Here is a 27,964-nt window from a genome sequence, read left to right as displayed (position 1 = left end):
TTGCCATTTTAATCGACTCAGACTCAGTCTGTATAACAGTGGCCCTGATCCAATCTCTGGCTCTAGGTACATTTCCTTAGCAGATTCTGCTGTGATAACATTTCTTCTATACTTTCCAACAATATTCTATGGAGAGCAATTCCACCTAGGCCAAGTACAAGGTGACCTAACCAAACTAGTCTCTTTCTCATATGTTTGATACTTAGTAATTTATTGGAGACTCTGCAAATGAAATAGGAACACTGTGACTTCTGTGCAGCCAGAGTAAATTATTGTCCTTTTTATTCTTATTGCTATTTGCACACAAGTGAATCCTGCATTTGCTTTTGAAGTATGTTAATTCCTTTGAAGTTGTACCAGACTGGTTAGGGTACTAAGTTTAAAGGCTGACTCTTCTTTGTCCCTAAGATGACCTGTTTCATTGGAATGATCATAAAATTTCCCACAGCAGGGGACTTCCCTGGTGGCGCAGTGGTTAAGAATCTGCCTGCCAGTGCAGAGAACACGGGTTAAAGCCCTGGTCCGGGAAGATCCCACATGCCGCGGAGCATCTAAGTCCGTGTGCCACAACTACTGAGCCTGCGAGCCACAGCTACTGAAGCCTGCGCACCTAGAGCCCATGCTCCACAACAAGAGAAGCCACCACAATGAGAAACCCGCACATGGCAGTGAAGAGTAGCCCCTGCTCGCCGTAACTAGAGAAAGCCTGCGCGCAGCAACAAAGACCCAATGCAGCCAAAAATAAATAAATAAGTTAATTAATTAATTTTTAAAAATTCCTACAGCAGTAAATTCTTATTTTCATGAAATATTTTACATTCACTATAATTCATTGAGAAAGGAGATCTTAATGAAAATTGCTGTTTAGGTAAGTAAGCTCACTCAGAGATATGCCATTCTTTTCTCTCCTCTTCCCTTACCTCTAATTATCTTGAAAATTATAGGCAGTATATGCTACTGTTTAAGGCAGCTACTCTGGAACCAGAATGCCTAATCCAAATGTTGGCTCCACCACTTATGAGATGTGTGAAATAGAGCAATCACATAACCTTCCTGGACCATAAACTCTTCTCTGTAAATAGGTAATAATATTGTTACCAATCTCAAATATTATTGCCAATCTCAGGTAATAATATTATTATCAATCTCATTCTGTTGTACAGATTAAATGAATTAATACAAATAAAATAGGTGGTTGTGGGATGAATTGGGAGATTGGGATTGACATGTATACACTAATATGTATAAAATAGATAACTAATAAGAACCTGCTGCATACAAAAATAAATAAAATTAAATTTAAAAAATTTTAAAATAATTAATTAAATAAAATTTAAAAAAATACCTAACAAACATCGAAGAGAACAGTTTTTGATGTCACTTATTATCATCTATTTGAAATAAAAGCTTGGTGGCCTGATAAATTCCTTGAAACACAACTCAAACGTATCTGAAAGTATATACTTTGCATTTGATTGGGTTGATTTTGTTCAGCAGTCATTTATTTGAATATTCATCCACAAAATCGATGATAACTTATCCATGTGTCCACTCCTTGTTTCTCTTGTTCTCACCATTCTCTCTGTGTCTCTCCATTGGGAAATGGAGGCTTGAACTTGTTCTACTAAATAATATTTCTTCCAAAAATAATAATGTATGAGTTGGAGAGAAGGGAAGATTGGTCTGTTTTTTGGATGAAGAACTACCCCTTCACCTGGTCTATCCAGATAGGAGCCAAATGTGTTCCATAAGTAAGTTCTGCTGAGTAAATGAGAGTTTCATTGCACAGTCACATCTCATCTCTAAGTCCATAATAATGCTACATGTAATTTATTGAGAGTTTATTCTGCACAGGAAACTGAACTGAACTCGGCAACTAACTTATTTATCCCATATCACCCTCTAAACAATTTATAAAGATAGAATTATTAATCCAGTTTTACAGATTATATAAACAGAAAACAAGAGAAATAAAGAGAATGCCCAAGTATGCAGAGTGAGGCAGTGGTAAAACTTAAATCAGAACTCAGACCCTTGGTTCCCAGGTTCCTTCCTTCCCTCCTTCTTTCCTTCCTTCTTTCCTTCCTTCCTCTTTCCTTCTTATTTTCTTCCATTTCTTTTTTTTTAATTAAAAAAAATTATTGAAGCATAGTTGATTTACAATGTGTTAGTTTTAGGTGTACAGCAAAGTGATTCAGCTGTATATATATTATATATATATGAATATATATCCTTTTTCTGACTCTTTTCCACTATAGGTTATTATAAGATATTGAATATAGTTCCCTGTGCTATACAGTGGGTCCTTGTTGTTTATCTATTTTATGTATAGTAGTGTGTATCTGTTAACCCCAAACTCCTAATTTATTCCTGCCTCCCCCCCCCTTTCCCCTTTGGTAACAGTTACTTTATTTTCTGTCTCTGTGAGTCTATTTCTGTTTTGTAAATAAGTTAATTTGTATTTTCTTCCATTTCTAAATCATATCACATGTGGGATATGTCACTGAACGTGGAGTTGGTGGAGTTGGTGGAGTTTCTCTTGGGTCAGAAAACTTTTTCAGCTTCATGCCCAGGTTTTTAAGAGAAATCTCTCACTACCAAGTTTTGGCAGGGTTTTCCTGAAGGAATGCAATTTGGGGAGATGGAGGGTGTGTGACACAGCTCTGGGAAGTCCTCTCAAAAGGGAAAAAGAACAGGAAATAAAGGTAAAATGACTCTCAACTACTTACCTGCCCAGGCTAAGTGAAGGCAATTGAAGGCACAATTTCCTTGTTAACCAAATTAGGTTGGAGAAATGGTCAGAGAGCACAGAAAGGGAGGAAAAGTGCCATTACAAAAATTGGCTAAAAAACTAGCTATTAAACTCCCACTTGTAGTTAATGCTTAGAGGGTGTATAATACAGCCCTTTGTAATTCTATCTTTTATACTTCTAAGGAGAAAAGAAGTACTAGTCTAGAGGGTAATGCCATATATTGGCTATATTGAGGCAGTGTGGCTATAGTTTTAATTCCACTGGAATCTTTGACTTTTTTGTGACCTTCTCCATTTTAGACTTGAATACTAAAAGGTAAGATAAGGAAAAAAAATAATGAACTTAGACATTTAGTACCAGACTTACCAGTCTCGACATGCTTTAAGGCAATACGGTAAGGAGGGGAGGTGGCAGACTTTGCAGCCAGCAGACATCTGCTATTTCAAACCTAAAATCCTCTACTTTGTAGCTGCATTGATCATCAGTAGGTCACTTAACTTCTTTGGCGTTCATTTGTTTCATCTTTATATGAGAATAAGTGGCACTTGAGAAAATTCTCTTATACTTTGTTCTCCTGGAGCTCTGCCCTCAGGAGCTCTCCATTCTTAAATTGCCCTTTTGTTTAGCATTCCAGAGGATTTTGCATTCCTGGGTAGTGCACCCAAGAAAAATTTCAAAAGAAGGTGAGATAGCTTTCATTGTGTAAGCTAAGCAAATGCTGATTGTGAAAGATAATTAGAGAAGGTAAACTCTGAGACCTCCAGTATCTTCTTGGGCAAGTCAGGTAAACATTAGGAAAGAGTACAGAGTAATTGACCTATTAGAATGTGATTCTATTAAAACTAGCCTTTCTGTAGTCTTCCTCAGGAAGTCTTTGAATTCCCAAAGTAGCTCCAGTAAGGAGACACTGAGCTGGATGCTCTCTACGGTGCCTCAGAGCTATGGCATTATTTGGTCCCAGGAACTGACTTGAAAATAAAGTGCAGGGTAAAAATGGGATGGAAGACTCTTCCTAGGCTCCTAAATCTCTGGGGTGTTACAGATGTGGATCAAGTGCTGAGGTTCAAGATATCAGTGTGTTTTCAGAAAATACTCTTAAGTTTGCAAATATGAGTTAGACATTTTCTTAGCAAAACCCAGAAGAGAATTCAGGCATCCTAAGATGGTCATATGTGAGTGGAGAAGCAGAGCATTAATTTCTGTACTCCTTTTCAGGAGCAGGAAATGCCAATTCCCTTGTGATTTCTACAGAGCCAACTAATCATCTAATGGTTACAGCTGCTTGAAAAGGATTCAAGGATCTTTGGTTTGTCAGCTCCAAAACAACTCCAAATGAGCAAGACCTACGTTTACATTTTCTTTTTTTTTTTTCTTTTAAAAAATCTTGTCCAGAAAAAGAAAATCAATTATCTGAGAGTCAACCCAGTTAACCATTTAGGGGATTTATATAGTTGTGGTCTAGTGTCCTGACTCCTAGGATGTGGATTTCAATATGCTCAAAATCATAATATACCCTTGATTCTTTTTAGCTGTTCATTCAAGAATATTTGGTGTTAACTAGACTTTAAGCTTTGGATCCTCCAGATACCTTGGAGTACAAGCTCAAGATTGTTATTTGATTTCTGTAATTCTCACTTTCCTTAACAGGGGAAATAGGAATAATAATAGCAGCCCAGATTCCATGGGGTTGTTGTGGGTAAACATTAAAAAATAATGCAAATAGGGGATTAAGCATACCTCTTGGCACATAGGAACAGGTCCAAACGTTGTTGTTTTTATCCTAACTCTGAAAGGGGAAGAATTAGACTCAGCATCTCAGAATTTCAGGAAAAACATAAAAGAGCATTTTGTGAATCAACTTAAAATTTCTGCAGAGTCCTTTCCCCCCATCCTCTCTCTCTCCCCTACTCCCACTTCCTTAGAGGCAGCAATAATTTAACTGGAGAAACTCTAACCTAACTGTGAAACACTGAGGCTGTTAGGCACACATTAAATATTTTAGGGCTTCCATAAAATAATTTGCTTCTGAGAATAAGATTAATTCCACAGTGAAAGGATGCCAGTCACTTCCAGCCCTGCGTATATCAGTGTACTTATAAAGATTCTCAAACAAAGATGATGTATTTTGAGATATTTCATGGATAGCAAGACAATACATGTCACTGCAGTGAAATAACCCAAATATCTGCTCCATTGTTTTCAGCCTCATAAATGTAAAAAATATATTTTTTAAAAGTTGAAAATTTTGATGTAATTGAATTCCTCTCATTGTATGGTCATCTTTACATGCCCTTCTGTAAACCTTAAACTTGATTGGTGAATCTACTCCATTTGGTTGAAGCCTATGATGAGACTGCCAAAGGATTAGCATCACTTCAAAATCAGTATTTATTAAATAAAAATAATAAATATAAATAGCATATGTGATAAAATAATAAGCAGAGCAGTAACTGCCTTGCTGTACTGTAGCACCATGACTCTATAGCAAAGTATCATTTTAAGTTCGATGTTCAGCATAAATTATACATTAAAAATTCATCTGAACTTGAAAACTTTTGCAATTGGATCCAATCGTTTCCTTGGAATGTGTGAAGTGTTGCAAATGCTGCCTAATTCTTTTTGAAGCTCAAGGCAAAGGCAAAAAGTCCTGTAACATACTGGAATGATTTGAATGATTGTACCATAAAATGGCTTGGATTTGCTCATCTGGCTTCAAGTTCAGAGGAATGACCAACCAACTGACATGTTCTCAGCAGTGTAGACTCTGAAGGGCCTGAGCAGATGTTGAAGGCTTACTCCAGGCCAATGCATGAGGTTTTTTGTGGTTTCTCTTAAGTGTTTGCTAATATCTACCACATTGCAAACTCAATGTCCGTTTTCAACTGGCCTGACTGCTCATAATATAATACAGATGATTTCATCTTTTGCGGAGCCTTTTTGCTACAGTGAACTCAAGTCTGCAGGGCTCAGAATTCTCTAATAACATACATGTTTCTTTAAGAACAGGAAAATCCCTTTCCCTTAAACGTTTTCCTGCTCCGTCTTAGGTTCTATAGTACAATAGCATGTGTAATTCCTGTTTAAATAATGCCCTAATTTTCCTCCAAGTCTTCATTTAGGCTTCTGCTATTTTACGATTTTTCTAGATAGGCTGTACTTTGGTAAACACAAAATACCTTTCCTATTAGAAGACAATGCCATCAATCAGATGGGTTAGGAATGCTTCATTTTAAAGTAAACAGAATAGAAAGGCCCTCCTTATTCTGTGTTAGATGCAAAGTAAACAGTCCTTTCACACAGACAATGAAGAAACTGTATGCTTCTATACCCTTAGAAAGAAGAAAGAAAAATCATGGACAGTCTGCTCCGGTTCTGATTTTGACCTGATTTTCATTGCCTTTCACCTTTTCTCACGTTGAATAGAATCACTTGATTGATTCTTGTGTTTGTACCAGCTTTGTTTAAAGGCTTAGTTAAAGTAGACATTGCCTTTAATTTCAGCATATGAGAGCATCTTAGAGGACACTGATAATACTTTGTACATGTTTCCTTTTAGATTATCAGAATGATTAGAAGAAGAGGGCCATTGAAACCTATAAAAGTTCCCTCTGTTCCTTTCAGCTCTACTCCTATAAGCCTTGATAAGTGTAAGCTATGCTGAAGAGTGGCCCCAAGGTCTACCCTTCCACCTTAATGAGGTCAAGAATATACATGTAACAAGATGTCAAATTTGTCATTTCATTTTGTTTAGGAGTGCTTAACAGAAGCCCTAAAGGCTGAAAAATATACCCCAGGTGCCAGAATACCCTTCATCCTACAGTAAAGTGCGAGTATGGTAAGACCATGCCATCTAGATCAAAGAATTATTACTAACTTTCTGAAAAACACCTCCCATTATGCTACTGGGCCCTGGTAAAGAGATAATGCTTGACCATGGGACAGCCAGCAGCTATGCAACTAGAAATGTTTATCGTGAGTAGAGTTCAGACAGACTCACCACATCCTAATGTTGGCCTGGCCAGCAGTAATCCATTGTGAGAAGAAAGTGGTATAGCTGGGTTCAGAAAAGAATAGGGCTAGAAGTCATAAGTGGGATTCACTAGCGGGTGGCCCAGACCTAGACCCTCGTGGTACCCACCACTCTTGTACAAGCCCTCTCCCCCAGCTGACACCTATGAACGTATGGGGAGCTTCCTTATGACCAGCTGACAGAGGAGGGAATAAACCAAGCTTAGGTCATGAATGGGTCAGCTCAGTATATAGATACGAACTGAAATTGGACAGAGGTATACTATAGTCCATTCAGGGCTGACACTGAAAGACATTTTAAGGGAAATTCATCCCAAAGGCCAGAACTTTGGGCAGTACACCTAGCTACCTATTGATACTTTGTGTGGAAAGAGAAGTAGCCCGAGGTAATAATAATACAGACACGTGGGCCGTAGAAAATAGCCTGGTTGGTTAATCAGAAGCCTGGAAGAAGAAAGAGTAGAAGACTGGGGATGAAAAATTCTGGGGAACAGGCATTTGGACAACTGATGGGGAGTGGTCGTGAAGTGTGATGGACTTTCTACTGCTTATCAATGCCAGTTAGAGAACATCCAACATAGAAGAGACACTAAACAACCAAGTAGTCTGAGTGACTCAGCCAGTTGACATCAGCCCTTCTAATACTGGCACACTGGGCACATGAACAGAGTAGGCTTTTAGGTAGCAGGGATGAAGGCTGTGCATCAGCCGAACTTTATGGATTCCATTTACCAAGGCTAATCTAGTGATTGCCTTTACCAAATTTCAATCTGCTAACCACAGAATCCAAATCTGAGCCCTGAATATTGCATCATCCCTTGAGGAGACCAACCAGCTCCTTGATAGCAAATTGATTATAATAGGGCCCCTTTCACCCTGGGAAAGCCTGCCATTCATATTAACTGATATGCATACCCTTTGGGATATGAGTTTGCCTCTTCTGCCAGTAGGGCTCAGCCAGCTCCACAACTGAAGAACTTGCAGAGTATTTGATCCATTGACATGTGAGTCCATATAAGGTAACATCAGAAAAACTGACCTGCCTCATGGCAGAGTAGATCTGGTAATAGCCTATCCTCTTGGGATCTCTTGGCGCTATTACAAACCACATTTCCCAGGAGCTGTCAGTTATTTTAGCAGTGGTACCGCGTGCTGAACAAACATCTGAGGCTTGGAGAGGACACCTTGGGAAATACTGTATATACCTTAAGTTAAGAGCCAAATATGGTGCTGTGTCTTCCAAAGAGAGAACACATTGATCCTAGAACTAAAAGTGAAGATAAAAGTAGCCTATTTAATTATCACTCCCAGTGACCCACTTAGAGAATTTGTGTTTCTTATTCTGACAACTCTGAGCCTTGGTTACCAGAGGGAGAAAGCTTCTGCCAGGGAACTCAGAAAGAATCCCATTAAAGCTCAAGCTTTGACAGTTGTTCAGTCACTTTACTCTTCTTGTGTCATGAGAATAGCATGCGAGGAAAGGAGTTATCAACCTGGCAAATGATTCTGATCATCTAGAGGGGGTAAGACTGCTTTTATATGGGCAGTAAGTAATATGCTTGGCACTCAGATGATCCACTTGGGTACCTCTTGGTACCCTTGCCCAACTTTGATAATAAATGGACAAGTTCAATGGCTAAAGCTTGAGAAGGGCATGGTAACCATTCAGGAATGAGGGTCTGGGTTTCCTCTACCAGGTGAGGCTAATAGCAGTGTAGGTTGAGGGTGAAGGGAATCTTGAATGGCTGGTGAAGCAGGAGTACAATGAATATCAGCCTTCAGTACTGGCTTCCCTGTTGCTGCCTGTAGTTCGTCTCATTAACCAGCTCCTTGTGAGCTCCCTCCAGGAGCAATGGGGCTGCTCCCAGAACAGATGATATGATGTATGTGGAATTGAAAGGCACAGGAGTGGACTGGAGCAGACTCAGTGGTGTTCGCCCAGAGCACATTCCAGGACTGAAGAACTAAACTCTCCAGGTCCTGGGAGTGTTTGTGACTGTTATCTCTAAGCTGAGTCCCTCTCTGGGACTTATCCTCAGCGAAAGAAAGCCGCCTTGCTCGGGGTTACCCTCCTTCACTGGGATAGCTTGGGACAAGTCAATACAGGGGTATAAAAGGCCTTACTCCTTGCCTTAATGGGAGAAAACGCTGAGGGGCTAAGCCAACTGCAGAGCTGCCCATAGGATCTGCTGAAGTTTCTACTACAAGTGCATCACAGTTCAATTCCTTTCTCTGCTCAGTCCTGATTCCTTCACTTCTCTATAACTGTTAATGCCCAAAGTATTCTTGCAAGCTAATCTGCCCCTAGAATTCTACATCCTGGGGAACCCAACCTCAAATATCCTTTTTTAAAAGTTTAATATGATATTTCAGTTAATCTTATTATTTCTATTAATGTTTTATGCTTATGTAATTTCTGTATGTATGTGTTTATGCTTACACACATGCATGTGTGGTTTTTTAAGTCTAAGGGCACTTCTCCCCTTTAGTAGAATGTATCTTTAACTTTATTTCAGTGTCACTTGGGAAACAAGATTAATTAGGTAGAAATTAATTTTCCATGAAAACTTTCTTGAAAGGCTTGTTGGAAAGAGATACCTGGAGAGCCATGATCAGCATTGAATCTGGTGGTAAATTTGTGGGTAAGAGTCTGTGAGATGTGTCTCTCTCACAGTGATAGAAAGCACAGATCTGACCCTTTAGCTTCAAATTTTCCTGAACAAACAACTTGGATTACTGGAAAATGACCCTTCAGAGTTGACTGTTGTTCTCTGTAACAATCACATTTTACAGCAGTGAAGAATAAGAGGAGTCCCTTACCCCTTTGAGGCACTTTGTGACTTACACATAAGATCTCACAGCAACCCAAGGACTTAGATAAGGCAGGTATTATTATTCTCCTTTCCTTATGCTAAAATTGTGCTGCAGAGAAACTATGTATGTTTCCCAAGTGCACACAGCTAATAAGTGGCACCCTGGCATCTCAGAATCCTGAAATGATCTGGCCCCCCTTTGATATTTTTAGACACTGCCTCATTAAAAAAGGAAAGAAAGGAAAAGCCAAGTCAACATGAGACAACTGTGCTACATTTTCAATGTTTACATTTAACACATAAGGTATTTTCCATGTCAAAACAAAAAGAAAAACTTAACATCAAATAATATACAAATTAATTTGTAGATATTGTCATTGTGTAAACTTTTATGCACATAACATACAAATAATTAGATGTTTACAACACCTTTTACAGATAGCGGTTCTGGTCAAATAGCTTTCCTATGGTCTGCCCTCCTGCTACCTCTCCATTAAATTCCAAGCTCTGATCCAAACACAAGGCTCTTTCTGTAACATTCTATGACATTCTTCTCTGAATTAAACTTGGGTTTTCATTTTTGACCTCCAGTTTTCCTTTTTACGTGAGCTTATTTTCTTAAAAGAGGATTTTTTTAATTATTGGGATTGTATTTTCTTTCATCCTACGAAATACTCATTTTTTTCTCTACCTTGTAAAAAAAAAAAAAAGCAAATCCTTCACCTTCTCTCCCTCACCTCCCTCACTCTTTCTGCACAAGTACACACTCACTTTCCTATTTTGGGTAGATTTATTCCTTCGAATGGCTTTGGCTATGATGAACTTTACTTAAGACATTAATAATTCTTGACAAGGACTTCTTTTGTGTTTTAGCTTTGAAAGGAAAACTTACTAAGCATAATTGCCCTGTTCTTAACTGTGTTATAGATTGAAAGCAGCAGAAGCTGATAACAAACAGCTTTGCCCCAAATACACAAACTTCATGTCTGCCTGTTCTTCTTGCAGAATCTAGTTTTTACCTATACATGAAGAAATTTTGAGTAAAATTAGGCTTGGGGACTAAGAGAAAAAGGAACAAAGAATTTAGAACTGGATTTAAAGTCTCAGGAATCAAGACCAGTGTTCTCTATACTTTAAGAATAAAGTAGATAATATTAAATAAATATTACATTTTAATCAAAAACAAATTATAAAAAACAAAAAAATGCAAAATTTGCATTTTGCCTTTGTGGGTACTGTAAGAGATTCAAATATGGTGAGGATAAAAATGATTATTTTAATAGGTATCAGAGAAATTTTTCCTGAAAGACTATTGTCTTTCATTAAAAACACAGTTTAATAGAAGTGTTTATAAAGATAAGGTCTTCTGGGAGTGGCAGAGATGGTTTAACAATGGACACAAACTTATAAATCCATTAATCTATCAATAAAACAAACCTGTCCAAGAAAGCTACCAGACTTTTGAAATGTCATCAGTGTGACTGGCAATATTTTTTTAATTTTAATTTTTTATTTAATTTATTTATTTTATTTTTATTTTTTATTTTATGCAATGTGGTTTTTAATTGCTTTTCCTCCATATATATATATATATATATATATATTTATTTATATTTATACAGTGTTAAAGGTTACAATCCATTTACGGTTATTACAAAATATTGGCTATATTCCCTGTGTTGTACAATACATCCTTGTAGCCTATCTTACACCCAATAGTTTGTACTTCCCTCTCCCCATCCCTATATTGCCCCACCCCCACTGGCAACCACTGGTTTGCTCTCTATATCTGTGAGTCTGTTTCTTTTTTTTTATTATTTTTTAAATTAAAAAGTTCTTTAATGAGGTAGAGTTGATTTACAATGTTGCGTTAGTTTCAGATATATAGCAAAGCGATTCAGCAAAGCAATTCATATTATACATGCAAATATATCTTTTTCTTTCAGATCCTTTTCCCTTATAGGTTATTACAAACAATTGAGTATAGGTCCCTGTGCAATACAGTAGGTCCTTGCTGGTTGTATGTTTTATATATAGAAATGTGTAGATGTTAATCCCATGCAACAACACTTTAACAGTACTCTTTGTTGAAGTTGGGGGATTCATGGCCAGGGACACTGTCTAAAGAAAACAAAAGATTACTAAGATGAGTACAGGTGATAAGGATACACTTTTCCTATTTTATTCCTTGGAATTGAATGATATAATATCATTAAAACACTCTGGTGCATGAGTAGGTGACAATAAATGTTATTTCATTTTATTTCTAAAATCCTCCCTGTTCACATATCAGGTCAGTAATGGAAGCAAAGATTCAGTTAGGAAGTCAGTAAGTATCTCCAGTCTCTCACAGAAATAATGAAATTACCTGTCCATGTGCTTCACTTCTCTTCTGGAATAGCAATACCTCAGAGAATGGGCTATACCTGTTTCATCATTGAACTTCCTACCGAGCATGGTGCCTGGCACGTAGTAAGTGCTCAGTAAATGTTTGTGCAGTTAACCCAAACTTGGGTACCCAACCACCGAAGTGCGATTTTAAAGTGGTAGTGCGGAGTGGGAGAAGGATCACTATCCCACAAATGAGATGAGGGGGAAGCTGGGGGATGAACGTATGCATAGGTAGAAACACAGAAATAGGGGGGAAGTTCACACCTGCCATTCGATTTTATTTTGGTGGCTCAACTACTCTAGATTTAACATATTGTCATAACATGGATGTTAGGCTAGAATCTTTTATTGTTACTGAGATAAAAATCTTCTGCTCCAACATGCATTTCAAAAAGTGCTGTTCTTTTGAATGAACGCTACTGTGTGATAAAATATCAGTAACAACAACAACAAAATGATCATTGTTTGAACATCTCCGCCAGTTGCTGAGAGGGGATTTGCTTTACTTGGACATTCACTTTGTCACATTTTTTTCCTTCTCCTTTTTTAGAACTCCATTTTTTGGTCTTTTTTCTTTTCTTTTCTTTTTTTTGTTTTTGTTTTGGTTGGTGGCAGTAAAGTGTATATATCCTTAAATGTCTGCTGTATGAAGTGTCAATTTTAACCTGTTACATATTTCTACTTAATTTAGCAAGCATAGGCTTTCTGGTTAGTTGACCTGAAATTGTTGACCCATTTTCATAGCTTTGATTAAATGCATGTCAAAAGTAGTTTTAAATCTGTTTTTTTTTAAAAAATTGAGATATGACATACTTATACTAAGTACACAAAATATACTTAACACATGTATGTAACACATAGTTATAAAATGACGACCAATACAGTAATCACCGAAGTTAGGAAATAGTATAGTGTCGATACCCTAGAAGCCAACACACCCTCCCTAGGTATTTCTTTCCAACATTGCTGTCTTCTTTCATCTCAAACTTCCACACTGTGTTCATTTTCTAACGCTGGTAGCAAATTACCGTAAACATAGCAGCTCAAAACAATATAAATTTATAATCTTACAGTTTCCATGAGTCAGGAATCTAAGCATGGGTTAGCTGTGTCCTCTGCTCAGGGTCTCACAAGACTGAAATTAAGGGGTCAGCTGAGCTGCATTGCTTTCATCCATCAAAAAGGTAAAGGTTCCATTTCAGGCTTATGTGATTGCAGGCAGAATCCAATTTCTTGCAGTTGTAGGACAGAGGCATCCATCATACTGAGGATCAGTTAAATGTGATGAGTTGCTTTCCGTATTCTCCACTTGGCTTTGTCTTTTGGATACTAATGTGTCTAGGTTTGAATTTCTTTCAGTTTGTCCTATTTGAAGTTTGCTGAGCTTCTTGGATGTATAGATTCACATTTTTTCTCAAGTTTGGGCAGTTCTTGACCATTATTTCTCCAAAAATTGTTTCTGCCCTTTTCTTGCTCTGTCCTTCTGGGATTCACAGTACACATATGTTGGCATGCTTGATGATGTTCCATAGGTCTGAGATTCTGTTAATTTTTCTTCATTCTTTTTTCTTTCTGTACCTCAGACTGGATGGGTGGTCTCAATTAACTAATCTTTATTCTGCCAGCTCAAATCTGCTGTCGAACCCTCTAGCGAAGTTTTTATTGCCCTTGTATTTTTCAACGTCATCATTTCTGCTTGGTTCTTTTTTATAACTTCTGTCTCCTTTATTGATATTCTCTATTTGGTGAGACACAAGTCCCATGTATTCCTTCATCTCTTTGGACATGGTTTCCTTTATTTCTTTGAGTATATTTAAAATAGCTGATTTAAAAATCTTTGTCTAGTAAGTTCAATGTCTGGGCTTCCTCAGCGACAGTTTCTACTGTGTACAGGCCATACTTTTCCTTTGTACGTCTCGTGACTTTTTGTTAAAAACTGGGCATTTTATATAATATAATGTTGCAGTTCTGGAAATAAGTTCACTCCTCCCTGGGGCCTGCTGTCATTGCTATTTATCATTGTTGTTGTTCTTATTGTTGCTGTATTTGTTTAGTAACTTTCCTGAACTAATATTGTGAAGTCTTTATACTTTGTCACACATGGGCAGTAAAATCTCTGCTTGGTTAACTTAGTGGCCTAATGACTAGGCAGAGATTTCCTTGAATGCACAGAAACAATAAATCGCCCAGCCTTTGCCAAGAGGCTTTATGTGCATGTTGGGGCATGCCTTCAGAGCTCAGGCTTAGTCTTTTTTTCCTGCGTTTGTAAAGCCTTTTGGAAGTGAGAGCCATAGCCTTCTTAGATCTATTCTGGGCATGAGCACAGGGCATGCACACAGCTTCAATGTTAATTTTACAAAGACCTCCAGGGAAAAGGCTGCTCCTACAATGAGCTCTGGATGAAGAAATATCAATATAAAGACAGGTTCTGTGAGTGGGGCTTCCCAGAGAACTGCCAGACAGATCAAGTAATGACAGTTCTCTGAGAATGGTGCTGTTGGGAAGGTTCAAGTCTGTTCTGCCCATTCTAGTGGTTGCTAAGCTACTGGTTTTCCCCATGACCGTGAGGCCACTCTTTTTTAAGGCTTCTGTGGAATTGGGGAGTGGGGTATTGGAATAGGCCAAGTTAAAATGCCACAGGGCTTGCTATTCTTACCAAGACTCAACAATTTTTCTTGAATAAATGGCTCCCTAGATTATTGCAAGTCTCTGGTTTATTTCCAGAGTTCTGAAAAAGTTGATTTTGGCAATTTTTACCAGTGTTCTCATTGCTTTTATGGAGGAGCAAATTTTTGGATTTCCTTACTCTGGCATTCCTGCTGATGTCCTTTCCATGCTGTCCTGATGAATAAAAGATTTTAATGTTAGTTTATCCTACTTTATCAAATCTTCTCTATGATTTTTGGAAATTCTTTCCTACCATGAGCTCATGATCTGATACATATTGCAGAACCTCTTTTTCACCACACTCTTGGGTTCAAGCAAATAATAGTTGGTAAATTGACATATTAACTCATATTAGAGACTGTTGTAGCATTATTATCAAGTTGATTGATGACAGGTGGTAAATCATTGTACCATAATTTATATACCAAATAAATCTCCTAAAAATTATATATTCTTCTCTTCTTTTCCATTTTTAACTCTTGGATTCATGGAACCAGAGGGTCCTTAAAGATCATCTAATAAATATGTTTCATTGGGCCAGGGACCCTTGGAATATCCCGCCTGGTAACACAGCCTTTTGGTCATTTGTCACATGACAATCTTTTAAAAATCGTCACTAGAGAGCATCGTTCATCAAACGTTTGGAACATTTGTTTCCTACCGTATTTATATAAATTATTAAAAAAAGAAAGGGAACAAAAAAGGATGCAATTTTCTGAAGTCTTTATATGTCATGAGTATTCTGGCATGCTTGTTTCTTTGAAATATCTGTGTTTGAGCATAAAAGAAACCAGCCTCTGTTAGGAAAAATTGTGATTGGATATCTTATCATCAATCATTATGAATATAAAAAGGGTACAATGAAATTCTCCACCCCTATCTCCCCCAGTGAAGAAATGATCATGTTATGTCCACCAAGCTGGACTTGGATGGACATAACATGGATGAACCCTCTTTGTTTGTTCCTAAAACACACACACACACACACACACACACACACACACACACACACACACACACACACACACCCCACAACTGGAGAAATTCTTTTGAATCATATCTTTAAGATAAGAAATCATAACTGTAAAGGGATGAAAAAGCTCCTGTATAAAATTTTAACAGCTGTAGATCCCAAACATCTGAGACCCTAGTCAAAACTTACCTGGTTTTGGAGGAAATGCCCACTATCCTGTTGGTAAAGGCATAAAACCAATTTTTGTTCTAATTTTATTTTTATTTTAAGAAAAAATAGCCTCTCAGTGGTTTGATGGGTTTTCATGAACACAGACCAGCAAGCACTTCCTGATGAGGGCCACCTGCTTTCTCCTTCCCAAGAAGGGTTCCTAGGAGGCTCCCCACATCCACTCTTCTGTTGTTCATTATGTGGCCCATGTACTCAGGAACACCAGTGGAGATCTTCCCCAGCTGGTGCTTCCTGTTTTAATTGTCTGGGTCTTTTCCTTTACTAGCTTGGAAGAGTTTTATAAGCTTCTCCCAGGGTGGTCAAACGTAACTGTTTTTCCTAGCAAAGCATTCAGTTCCTACTGAATGAGGCCCTCCTTTACCAGTTGCTTATTGCTAACCCTGGGAGGGAAAACTCTCAAATATGCTGTATATTAATTCTTTTCTTGTTCACACTCCTTAGCTAGAATACTTTATAATTTCTGTGTCTTGCTCACTCCAGCTTCTCCCTTCTTTTTGTAGGTAATTTTCCACTTTACTGACTCAGGAGTTTTACTTGATACATTACCAATAATAAATTTTTAAAATTTATACTATCGCTCAAGGCTCAATTTCAGTATGAGTCATAAAAACTCCTATGATTTCTAAATGATAGCCAGAGCAAAGCATAATTTTTAAGATAAAGACTCGTATGTTTCCTTTTGTCCTGTGAAAACTATATAACAAATCACGCATCTTCCTTTGCTGTAATTTTTAGGAAGTTTAGGGCTATTTTTTATTTTCAAATACCTCATTCCAGAATTCTGGTACAATGATTATTCAATTTATTCTTGAGCCATGATTCATAACATTTTATGTATCACAGAAATGTTTGAGAATATAAGCAAAGCTATATACTCCCAGAATCATGCACACATGAACACAAATTTTGCATTTAATTCAGGAATTTCTGACATTCTTCTGTGGAACCCTAGGTTCTATATGTTCTCTGATCTTTCTCTCTAATTATAATTTTATTTTTTGTATTGTGTAGGAAAATGCTTTAACATTCTGAATTTACAAAGGCAGTATTATAAACTTCACATTTCTTGGTGACATAGCCAGAAATTTTGAGTAAATGGGGAAGTATGTTTGCTTGAAAGTAAAATAAAATCAACATTTTGAAGAATGCATTTTAAAATTAAAGCTAGATAAATTGCTATGGGCAAATGAATGGAAGCAACCACTTGGAAAGTCAATTTGGCATTATGTTATAAAGTCAAATGTTCACACACTTTATGAGCTGGCAATTCTACCCTGGAGTACAAACCCAAGAGAAAGAAACTCCTCAGCTCCTCACACTTCTACCAAGGTGTAATACAATATAATGCAACACAATATAAATGTATATTTATATGTATATCCATCCTGGATTGGTGAATACTGAACCATTTCTCCTAGGCAAAAATACAGAGTTAGGTTTCTGTGAGCCTCTAATCACAACACTTCCATCAACTGATCAATACATACCTTGTTTCATGTGTGTTTTTGTTTAAGGACACCCAATTTAATTCAGTTTGTTGCTTTGTTAGCGCTGAAATCGTGGCCAGTATCACTCTAACTCATGCCTGAATGAAGCTTATCTAACACACTGTATTTTCTCTGTAAGGCCTTCTCACACTTAGGAACATTAGACAGCATTTCAGCACTATGTTTGGGGGTCATTCTAAACAGCAAAATCACCAATAGAAAGCACAAAAATGCAAAAAAGAATAAAAAGGTGATGTTAAATAGACCATGAAATGAACACTTGTTTACAGTATGAGAGCTGACACAAGAAGGCAGAATCACCTTGTTCTACCTCAGCCGGGAATGTGCACTTTGGGTGACTGCACATGCCTGTGAATGACCGTGAGAGCTCAGCAAGTATTGATTTGGGCTTATAAGCAAATTTTAGGGAGTAGGTGTATTAGCAAATATAGAATTCGTGAATAATGAGGGTCAATTGTGTATATTATATATATATATGTTAAAACCTAGAACATAAAGCAAGAGGTTAATAAACATAAAGGCTATCTATGTTCCGCCCCAGACATGCCAGAAAAAGACACTTATTCTGTGACCAATTTCCACAAGAATTCTAGTCGCTGTAAGATTTTAGGTATATTAAATAGGTTTGCAGAACTATCTAGGAGGTCATAGAGATACACTGCATTTACACCACACAGCCTTCCACCAACCCTCCTTATCTCCTCTACAACTCTCCTTATCTTCTCTACATCTTCCTCTATTCCATCGCTCTTATTTCAGAGAAGTTAAATAAGTCCTATTTTTTCTGGAAGCCGGGATCTTTCTGAAGCATTTGATCCTGTTCAGAGTCTCAGGATTTCTGATTACCTAGGGGGCCATACGAGCAATTTCTTTCCTTCCAAATATAACGATCTCTTCTTGAAAGAAATCATTTCTTTTCTGCCTCATTAAATTTTTGTAATTTTTTATAATACTTAAAGCTGTTTTTTTCATGACGACAACCCATTCATTCTGGGGTTCTACCACCCTGCGTTTCTGAGACCTGCCCATCTCATGAAGTGTACACTGGTATCATGAGAGAGTGTATTTACAAAAAAGTCATTAGGTATTGAGCATCTATCTACAATGTTCAAAGCTCTGTACTAGTTGTTGATGGGGTTGTAAATATGAATATAGCACAGTCCTTGCCCATGAGCTTACCATCTACTGGGAGAGGCACACAATTAAAATGAAGCAGCTCTACTCCAAAGCACATTATGAGCAGTGTTAAGATAGAAGTATGAGGGAGCAGGGATAGCGGACTGTTAAGTCTAGAAGGCTGCCAATCATGAAAACCTCATTGAAGGAGTGATATTTCAGCTGGGACTTGAAGGGAGATCAGAACTGTGCTATAAGATGGCAGCCCTTCATATCCTAACAGTGACGCCTTAGCAGTGCTCTCTTAGGGTTCTTCTAAAGCAGTGCCTGAGACATAGGCTTGGTAAAACTATTTTATTTTGGGAGAGATATCAGGAAGCAGGAGTAAGGCAGTAGCGAAAGTGCAACAAGAAAGGAGAAGAAGTAAAATGAGAGAGTATTATTAAGGTTGCTGCTATAGGTAACAAGGTCTTAATTTTACTCAAACTTCTGAGAAGTGTACATAATTGATCTTGAACTATCTGCTCGAAGGGTGGGAAGCTGGAGAATTTATTCACTGGTTCTAGTTCCCCACAGGTTGAGAGATGTCCCTGGGTTTTTATTTTTTTAACTCTTTTGTATTTCTGGATGCGCTTGTGGGAGTAACTACTGTGCTCTTTTTTTAAAAAAATTATTTTTATTCTTATTTATTTTTGGCTGCTTTGGGTCTTTGTTGCTGGTCACGGGCTTTCTCTGGTTGCGGCGAGCAGGGGCTACTCTTCGTTGTGGTGCATGGTCTTCTCATTGCGGTGGCTTCTCTTGTTGCAGAGCACGGGCTCTAGGTGCATGGGCTTTAGTAGTTGTGGCACAGAGGCTCAGTAGTTCTGGCTCGCGGGCTCTAGAGCACAGGCTCAGTAGTTGTGGCACACGGGCTTAGTTGCTCTGCGGCATGTGGGATCTTCCCGGACCAGGGCTCGAACCCATGTCCCCTGCATTGGCAGGCTGATTCTTAATCACTGTGCCACCAGGGAAGCCCACTACTGGGCTCTTAAGGCATCAGAGAAGGCACCTCAGCAGAAAGCAGGGGGAAGAGAGGAGGGTGCTTAAGGAACAGTGCCATCACAAGGCAAGTATGAGCTCCCATGGAAGTATCCACTGGAGCTGCAACTGAAACCAGTGGTGGCTGAAGGGCTACGGCATGAAGACACCAAGGGCACCTGCTAGAAGTACAAAGGATGTTCTAAGGTGTTTAGGGTTGGAAGCAAGGAGACCAGTTAGAATATGAAAGTAATAAAGGACGCACCTCTTTGTGTCTTTTCAACCTTTTCTCTGTCCCTGAAATACTTTCCCCTCATTGTTTACCTAATCTCTACCTTTTTCTCAAAACCCAAGTAATAGGCATAGCCTAGAATAGTGCCTGGCACAGAGTAGCTGTTTAGTACTATTAACTGAATAAACAGCTAGCATATTTTTGTGATCTAAAATGTGCAAAGTCATTGAATTTAATGCCCATGAAACCATTATTACATACGGTAATAAATGAATATGCCTCTGTTTCATAGGCATATTCATGTGTTAGTTTAAGAAAGCTTACGGAATGTCAAACACTGTTCCGGGTTATAGAAGATGGTAAGGAAATCCATTCCCAGGAAGGTTAAATGTTCAGCTGAAGAACTCACAGTAAGTGGAAAGGAAGTGAATCAGTGATGTTTTCCTGCATCCCTTCTTGTTCTTTGATTCATAACCCTTCCAGTTAAGCCTTATAAACTCCCAGCCATCTCATCAATCTTTAACTCCTGTACCACACTGTGAACTTTTCATCTGTCACCGAGTTATGATACTCTACATTTTCACCTTTTATATTTATCTTTGTCTTTTCTCTTCAAATGATCCTCTTGAGATCAAGAATCATGATCTTATGATTTTCCATCACTATATTGTACACCTGTAACCTATAATATTGTACAGCAACTATACGTCAATAAAAAATTTTTTTGACTAATAAACTAGCTAATAGCAATGCAAAAGTATAGACTTGTAGACAAATAATCTTTTGTAACAGTTTTTTGGGGAGTGAGGTTTGACTTCAGAAATTTGGAAGTGGCTAGAGGGGACCATGCTTAGTAAAAGACATACAGCCTTGGCCATATCCAGACCCATCCTATCTACCTGTTGTCACTCCACTCAATGTAACAGTCTCCAAAATACCTCTAGCAAATATGTCTAGACAGCACTGTCCAGCGGAAATATAAAGTGTTCTAAAAATGTAATTCACATGGGTGATTCAATTTTTCTGGTAGCTGCAAGTAAAAAGAAACGTGAAATTAATTTTACTAATATACTTTAACCCAATATATCTAAAATATTATTATTATTGCTTGCAATAAATATGAAAATTATTAATGAGATATTTTACATTTTTATCACACTCAGTCTTCAAAATCTGGTGAATATTTTATACTTTTGGTGCATTTCAATTTGGACTACACATTGTAAGAACTCAATAGCCACATGTAGCTAGTGGCTACCATTTGGATAGATGTAATCAGTCTAGATTTCTAGGCTGATTTCTACGGCTGATATTTCCTGTGTGTGTATGTGTTTGTGTTTCTGTCATACATTTTTTCAGCAGCTTCCCTATGGTCCCTCATTCTTTTTGATGTTAAACTTCCAAAATAGGAACACGGACCTTAGCCACAATATGTATGTATATTCAAATGGCATCACATATAATTTTCTGTGCAGAATGGGCCATCAGTGAGTGTTACTTGACTGATAACTGGCTGTATGTGCCCATACAGGAATAAATGGGGTTTTCTGTATTCAAAAACAACTAAAAATAAACATCTATCTCTTCACACAGAAAGATATTAAAGAAATGGGCACCGTGTATGGCTTCAGGGAAATGATATTTTTATAAAAATTGTGTTTTATTCTTTAGGTAGTGATAAATGAAGACTTCTTATTTCTTTCTTAATTCATGACCTGGACAGAACATGTGAGTGGATATGGATTTTTCTGTCCTTTTTGCTGGAGCTGTAGTTGTGTACTGGGTAAGACCAGGGTCTTGGAAACAGATGGGCTAGAGATTAAATCCTGTACCTTCACTTTACTAGCTCTGTGACTTTGGGTGTTTTCTTTTTTCTCTATAAACTTCAATTTCCTCATTTGTAAAGCTGAGATATTCCTGTTGGTTTTACTCTTAAAAGCATCTTGAATCCCATTCTTTTTCTGAGACTCTAGCCCTGCCACCTTAGGTAAGCAATTGTCAACTCTTTTACTAATTTCCTAAAACTATAGACCTTCCTGTATTTACTTATCCCCCACCTACAAAGTATTCCTACACAGTACAGATCTGTTTTTCACATTGCTTCTTAATGACTTTTAGTCGAGATGGTCCACTTGTTTCTACTGAGAATGGATTTTCATTTTAGCCACCAGGAGGTGCAAGTGATCTATATATCAGTTAAACCCCACTGGCTCTTCACTAACATTTTTATTTCCCCTTGATTATTATTATCAGTCTCAAGAGAAGCAATATTGTGTAACTCTAACTTTGAGTAAAATATCCTTTAAAATAATTTTTAAAACTAGCCAATTTACTTCACTGATCATAGAATACCTAGTACTTCTAACCCTTTTTCAGATGTTAGAAGAGAATTCTAGACAGATGATTAGGAGCAAAAATCAAATCATTTCACTGGTCTGTTGAAAATGCACGGTGGTCCCTCACACACAAGTTTGCCTTCTTTGGTATCATTCTTTGCCTATTCAACTCATCAATCCCCACAACTGGACACAAGTTCTGTGTCCCTCTGAGCTCATCGCTTGGTCTTTCCCAAACAAGTTGCAATGTTTACCTATGTTTTCCATCAACTCTTCCTTGATTATGTGATTTTACTCTGATTTCTTCTGGTTTAGATGACCTATATGACATCATTTCATGCCCATTTGCCTCATATAACCTGATTCAATCTTCCATTCATGAAACCATCACTGAATCAAATTCTATGACTGTTACTGTACTACCAAGCTCTTGCCATCCATCTCCAAATACCCGGTTAAACTATTTTGATTGACTGATGGGGATGTTATATTGTACTATTTGCAAGTCTTTTTATGTGCTTAGTGTTGTCTCCCTGAAGGCATGATAAATTCTTAAGTGGCACAAAAATTATCTCTTTTCTTTCTCCTTTGTTTTTTGATGTGAGCAATTCCTTGAAGATTGTTCTACTCATCATAAGAACTTATTATTTGGGGAATAAATGAATGTATCATATTTTTGAGTACCCATTATTTCAGGTGAATAAATATAGAGTCCCTTCCTTCCTTCCTTCCTTCCTTCCTTCCTCCTTTCCTTCCTCCCTTGCTCCCTTCCTCCATCCCTTCCTTCCTCCCCTCCCTCCAACTTCCTAACTTCCTTTTCTCCTTCCACATTGTGCTAATGTCTTAGGCTAATGGAAGAGCATGTGTTTCTTTCCACATAGAGCTCGGGAAGAGAAGCAGTAACAAATGAGTCACCAACTAATAATTATTAAGAAGACAGATCTTATCAAAATAGAGAGATATGCATGGTAAGCAGAACAGTGGTTCCTCAAAGACATCCTAACCTATGAATATGCTACCTTACATGGCAAAAGAGACTTTGCATGATTAAATTAAGGATCTTAAGCCGGAGAGACTATCATGGGTTATCTGTGTGAGCCCAGTATAATCACATGGACTTTTATGAGGGAGGCAGAAGAGTCTGAGTGAGAAAAGGACATGTGATGACAGAAGCAGAGACTGGAGTGATGTGGGGTCATGAACCAAGGAAAGCAGGCAGCCTCTGCAAGTTGGAAAAGGCAAGAAATGAATTCCTCCCTAGAGAAGGACTGCAGCTCAACTGACATCTTCATTCTAGCCTAAAGATGCATTTCAGACTTCTGTTCTCTAGAACTGTAAGAAAATATGTATGTATTGTCTTAGGTCACTAAGTTTGTAGTACAGGAGCAATAGGAAACTAATATGTAATGTTTAAGTTTAGGTTTCTGATTTGTGAAAAAAAAAATTTCCTTTCTCATTTTGACCCATTATTACCACTCCCCAGAAAGCATAACTAATGCAGAAAATACATACATTGAAGAAAGGCCCACTCACATACACGTTATAAAATTCATATATATTCTCTTACACAAATGATACCAAATCATTCACACTGCTTCTTAATTTCTTTTTTTTTAAACTTCAGAATCTATTGTGGACATTTTTTTTTTCTATTTCAGTAACATATTGAGTTATCTCATTCCCCTTAAGAACTGCATATTCCTCTGTAATATGAATACAACATAACTTTGCTAAGCAGTTTTCCTGTTGATGATCATTTAGATTGCTTGCAGTTGTTCAAATGATTAACAGAGTTCTTCAATGAACATTCTATGTCATTGAGAATTCGTGGAACGATAATCAAGGAAAAACTGTTTAGATGTTTAGAAGAGCAAAATGACAATATTTATTAAACATTTAAGTGGTTTTGGAATGTTCATACCTTGCTAGTTTACATTAATTTTTCCTTCTACTTGCTGGAAAACACAAGGAATAGAAAAAAATACAGCTTGATAACTAGGGTGATCACATGAGAGAGATGGCTGGACAAAATGCAGAGGGTAAAGTTGGTTATCTCAAGATATGATATGCATGGACTATTTTTTTTTTTTTTTTTTTTTTTGCGGTATGCGGGCCTCTCACTGTTGTGGCCTCTCCCGTTGCGGAGCACAGGCTCCGGACGCGCAGGCTCAGCGGCCATGGCTCACGGGCCCAGCCGCTCCGCGGCATGTGGGATCTTCCCGGACCGGGGCACGAACCCGTGTCCCCTGCATCGGCAGGCGGACTCTCAACCACTGCGCCACCAGGGAAGCCCTGCATGGACTATTTGATCAAACCATTGACAATATGATGTGTTAGATACTTCATACATCTATATGTATATGTGTGTCTATAAAATCTTAATTTAATTGAATAAAGTTTATATATATATATATATAAAATTTTTCATGTACTTACAATAAAACTAAGGCTTTTAAAGATGAAGATGTTGCCCAGGAGAATACACAGCTGGTGAAGTCGTGCAGTTGTGAGCTAAACCCAGGTTTGAATGACACCATATTCTGTCCTCTTTGGGCCTTTCTTCAGTGGTTCCAGACTGGTTCAGAGTTGGGCTTATCCATCAAGTGATGAATAGGTACTTTCTTCCAGTAGAACAAAATGCTGAAGAACCTAGATGTTGGAGTCAGGTAGACATTTGATGTTGGGAGTGTGTGTGTGTGTATGCATGTGTGCATTCATATTTCTGAGCCTTTCATGGCAATTTTGTAATTGCGTATATCTAGCTCCCATTGACCTATAATTCCCTATAGTTCCCTTTTCTTTTGCTCATTCCTCCCTCCTTTCTCCCTCTTTTCTTTCTCCTTCTTGCCTCCCTCCCTCCCTGTTTCTCTCTTTATTATTAGCAGATCTTCATTGTTGTTACCAACTACATTTTCCTGCTGGTAAGAATCAAATGGAGAAGCAAATATAGATAAGCCCCTTCTTTTTTCTTCCACTTTGGCATTAGCCATATAAGCCTGAGTTTTAATGATCTATTGTATTGTATGGTGAATTACTTTGTTAGATGTTACCTTGGAAATACCTGCAAAACTGCAATCTCTACAGAATAAATGTAATAAGCACCACATAGTAAAAAGTAGAATAAGGCCAATATATATGATGAAAGCTAAGTGTATTTATTCTGGATCAAGTGTCTGCCTCCAATATTTCAACTTTGAAAAGGATCTCAGAAAGTAGAATGTTCCACCTTGAACCACAGGGTAGAATGGATCCATTCAAAATATATCTTATTGCGTGATCTTGGTTGCTGAAAGCTTATTGATTCTCAGCCCAATAATCAGGTGTACCTTGTGAAGTACCAAGGTGCTCAGCCGATCAGACAAACACATCTCCTTACGGGCCCATCCTTTCAAATGATTCTCATTGTACTTACACCAAACAACTCTCCCTCTATCATTTTCCTTTGTGTTGTAATTGCTAAGGCTGGGATTCTGGTTTCAGACATAACTGTACTGAATGCTGCTTCTGACACTCACTGGATGCTCATCAGCCATTTATTCTTCCTCACTAAATCTCAGTTTCCACTTAAGTAACTCAGGAATGTTAGCCCTGCTTATATTAGACAGTCTAAACTCCCAGCAATTATAAGAAGCATGGAGGAAGTGTCTCTGAGTTTGTCAGATTTGCTCTTAGCCCTCTCTTGTGCAAACAGGTCATTGAGTCATGTCTGAAATATGACCAGATAAGGACTGTACAATTGCTTTGCCATTTTCAGCCAAGCTTTACTCATGGCTGTGTGTACTTGACAGTTTCTTTCTTCCTCTCCCTCCTACCCTGATCTCATACAAAAAAGGTATATAAAGACTGTAATACAGAGAACCAGCCCTTAATTAGCTCATCATCTATAACATTGATGTTTTCATTGCCAGCTGTTATTAAATCCCCCTCATCTGTGAGACTGGCCTTCCATAAAGAGCCAGACTGGATACTTTTAGGGATCACCATTTGGGACAAACTATGCTATAATTGCACTTGGCCTGCCACACACATTCTTTTACATCCCAGATCTTACATCTTCTCTACCTCTTGGGAGTAGCATCTTTCTCTTAGGATGCAAATACTTGAAAGAAAAATTGAACTCATGATGCATGAACAAAACCTCAGAAAGTTCTATATTTGAGTTGTGGATGTATATATGAATATGTCAGTAATTACGAGCCTCATTTATTATGAATCATTTTATAGATGTGGGCAGAGGGCAATTTTGAAGGTAAAGAAGAAGCATACGGAAAACAGATGCTGAATAGTCAGGATTTCTGGGTCCCTATAAAAGCTTGTGAATTATTAACTACAATGATCTGTTTGTGAACCTAGAATGAAGGTAATAAGAGTGACAATATTTATTGTGCATTTAGTATACACCAGATACTGGGCCACACAACTGAAATGTATCTGATCCGCACAGTGATTCTGGAAGGAAGGCATACTCATCATTCTATATATCCCTACTTTGTGAACAGGTAAATTAAGCCTCAATAAATTGATCACAGTCACAAAGATAGTGTTGCTGGGATTCAAATGCTAAAGGACTTTATGACCCTGACACCGAATTCAAAAGGAAAAAGAAAAAAGTATGAAAGCTAGGACACTGAGAGAGTGAGAGAAGATAGAAACCTATAACAGCAACCTTTTAATTTTTCTTCAGAACAGGACCCAGTTCGAAGTGAAATGTTTCTAATGACAAGGATGAAGTACAGTTATGAGAACAAAGGCAATGTGGGATTAAGGAGAATGATTTAATGGAGGAACTAGGATTTAGCAACATCGAGAAACTGGCCACGTCTTATAAATAACAGGATAGAGCATTTACCAAAAACACATAGTTAAACAATAGAAAGGATGCTAAAGAACCGTGAGCTAGGATGTGCACGAGTGGGAGAGTTAGAAATTTCAGGGGGGCACCCACATGGAGCCAGCTGCAGACAGGAGGATGACAGTGGTAAGAGCTGATTCCAAGGTGTATTAGAAAAAGGCTTCACTTTTTCCAGCAGGAGGGGACAGCAGAGCCAGCTCTTGATTAGGCTGGAACCAGTGGTGTCTTTTGTGGATTATCCAAGTCTCTGTTGTGCTTCATTTTTCTGTTGCTGTTGTTACCTGCTTTCTTTGCCCTTCCTCTAACAAAGGGTCTGAAAAAAGAAGAAAAATCCAAGTTTCAAGTTAATAGCTTTTTAGAAAGCACACATAATTGTTAAGTGAACCCAGGACCCATTGGCTCTATTGTGAGCGAGATATGGGGATGTGGGGTAGAAGTTTGAAATGTACACGCTTAATACAACACAGATTTGCAAAATGAATAAGAAGAAAAGAAGAAGAAAAAGGAGAAGAAAGAGTAACCTTACACTTCTCTATATTCAAAATAAATTTCCTCAATCTCCCTTTAAAACTTTATTTAGAAAAAATAACTTTAACATACCAAGTCAAGGTAACAGTCTCTTCCACTTTGTAATACTTTCATTTAACATTAATATTCTTTCAATTTAAAGTTCAAATTTCCTGTCAGAGCTGATTTTCTCCTCCTCATAAGTTGCCTTGTTGCAGTGGGTAAATTACTTTTTCTCTGCCTTAGTGTGCTCATCTGTAAAATGGAGAAAAAATTACTTACCTCATAGGATCTCACCAGATAGTTTCAGTTAAATATACACAAGCATCTTCAGGATTCAGAAAAGTTGCCTATTTAGCATGTGCTTTCCATACATTTTTGGACTTAAGTAAGATTGGAAGAGTATAGTGTATAACCAACTCAGTGCGTGCTGTTTTTCTTTCTCCTTTTCTTTTCCTGGAATTAAGTCTTTCACCTCTCACCGTGTTTTTGAAGAAGATTAGAGAAGGGGGTATGTGTTGAGGTAGAACCAGGTTGAA

This window comes from Physeter macrocephalus, chromosome 15 (assembly GCF_002837175.3).
Source record: "Physeter macrocephalus isolate SW-GA chromosome 15, ASM283717v5, whole genome shotgun sequence".
Classification (NCBI taxonomy): Eukaryota; Metazoa; Chordata; class Mammalia; order Artiodactyla; family Physeteridae; genus Physeter; species Physeter macrocephalus.
Note: the sequence above shows the minus strand (reverse complement) of the source record.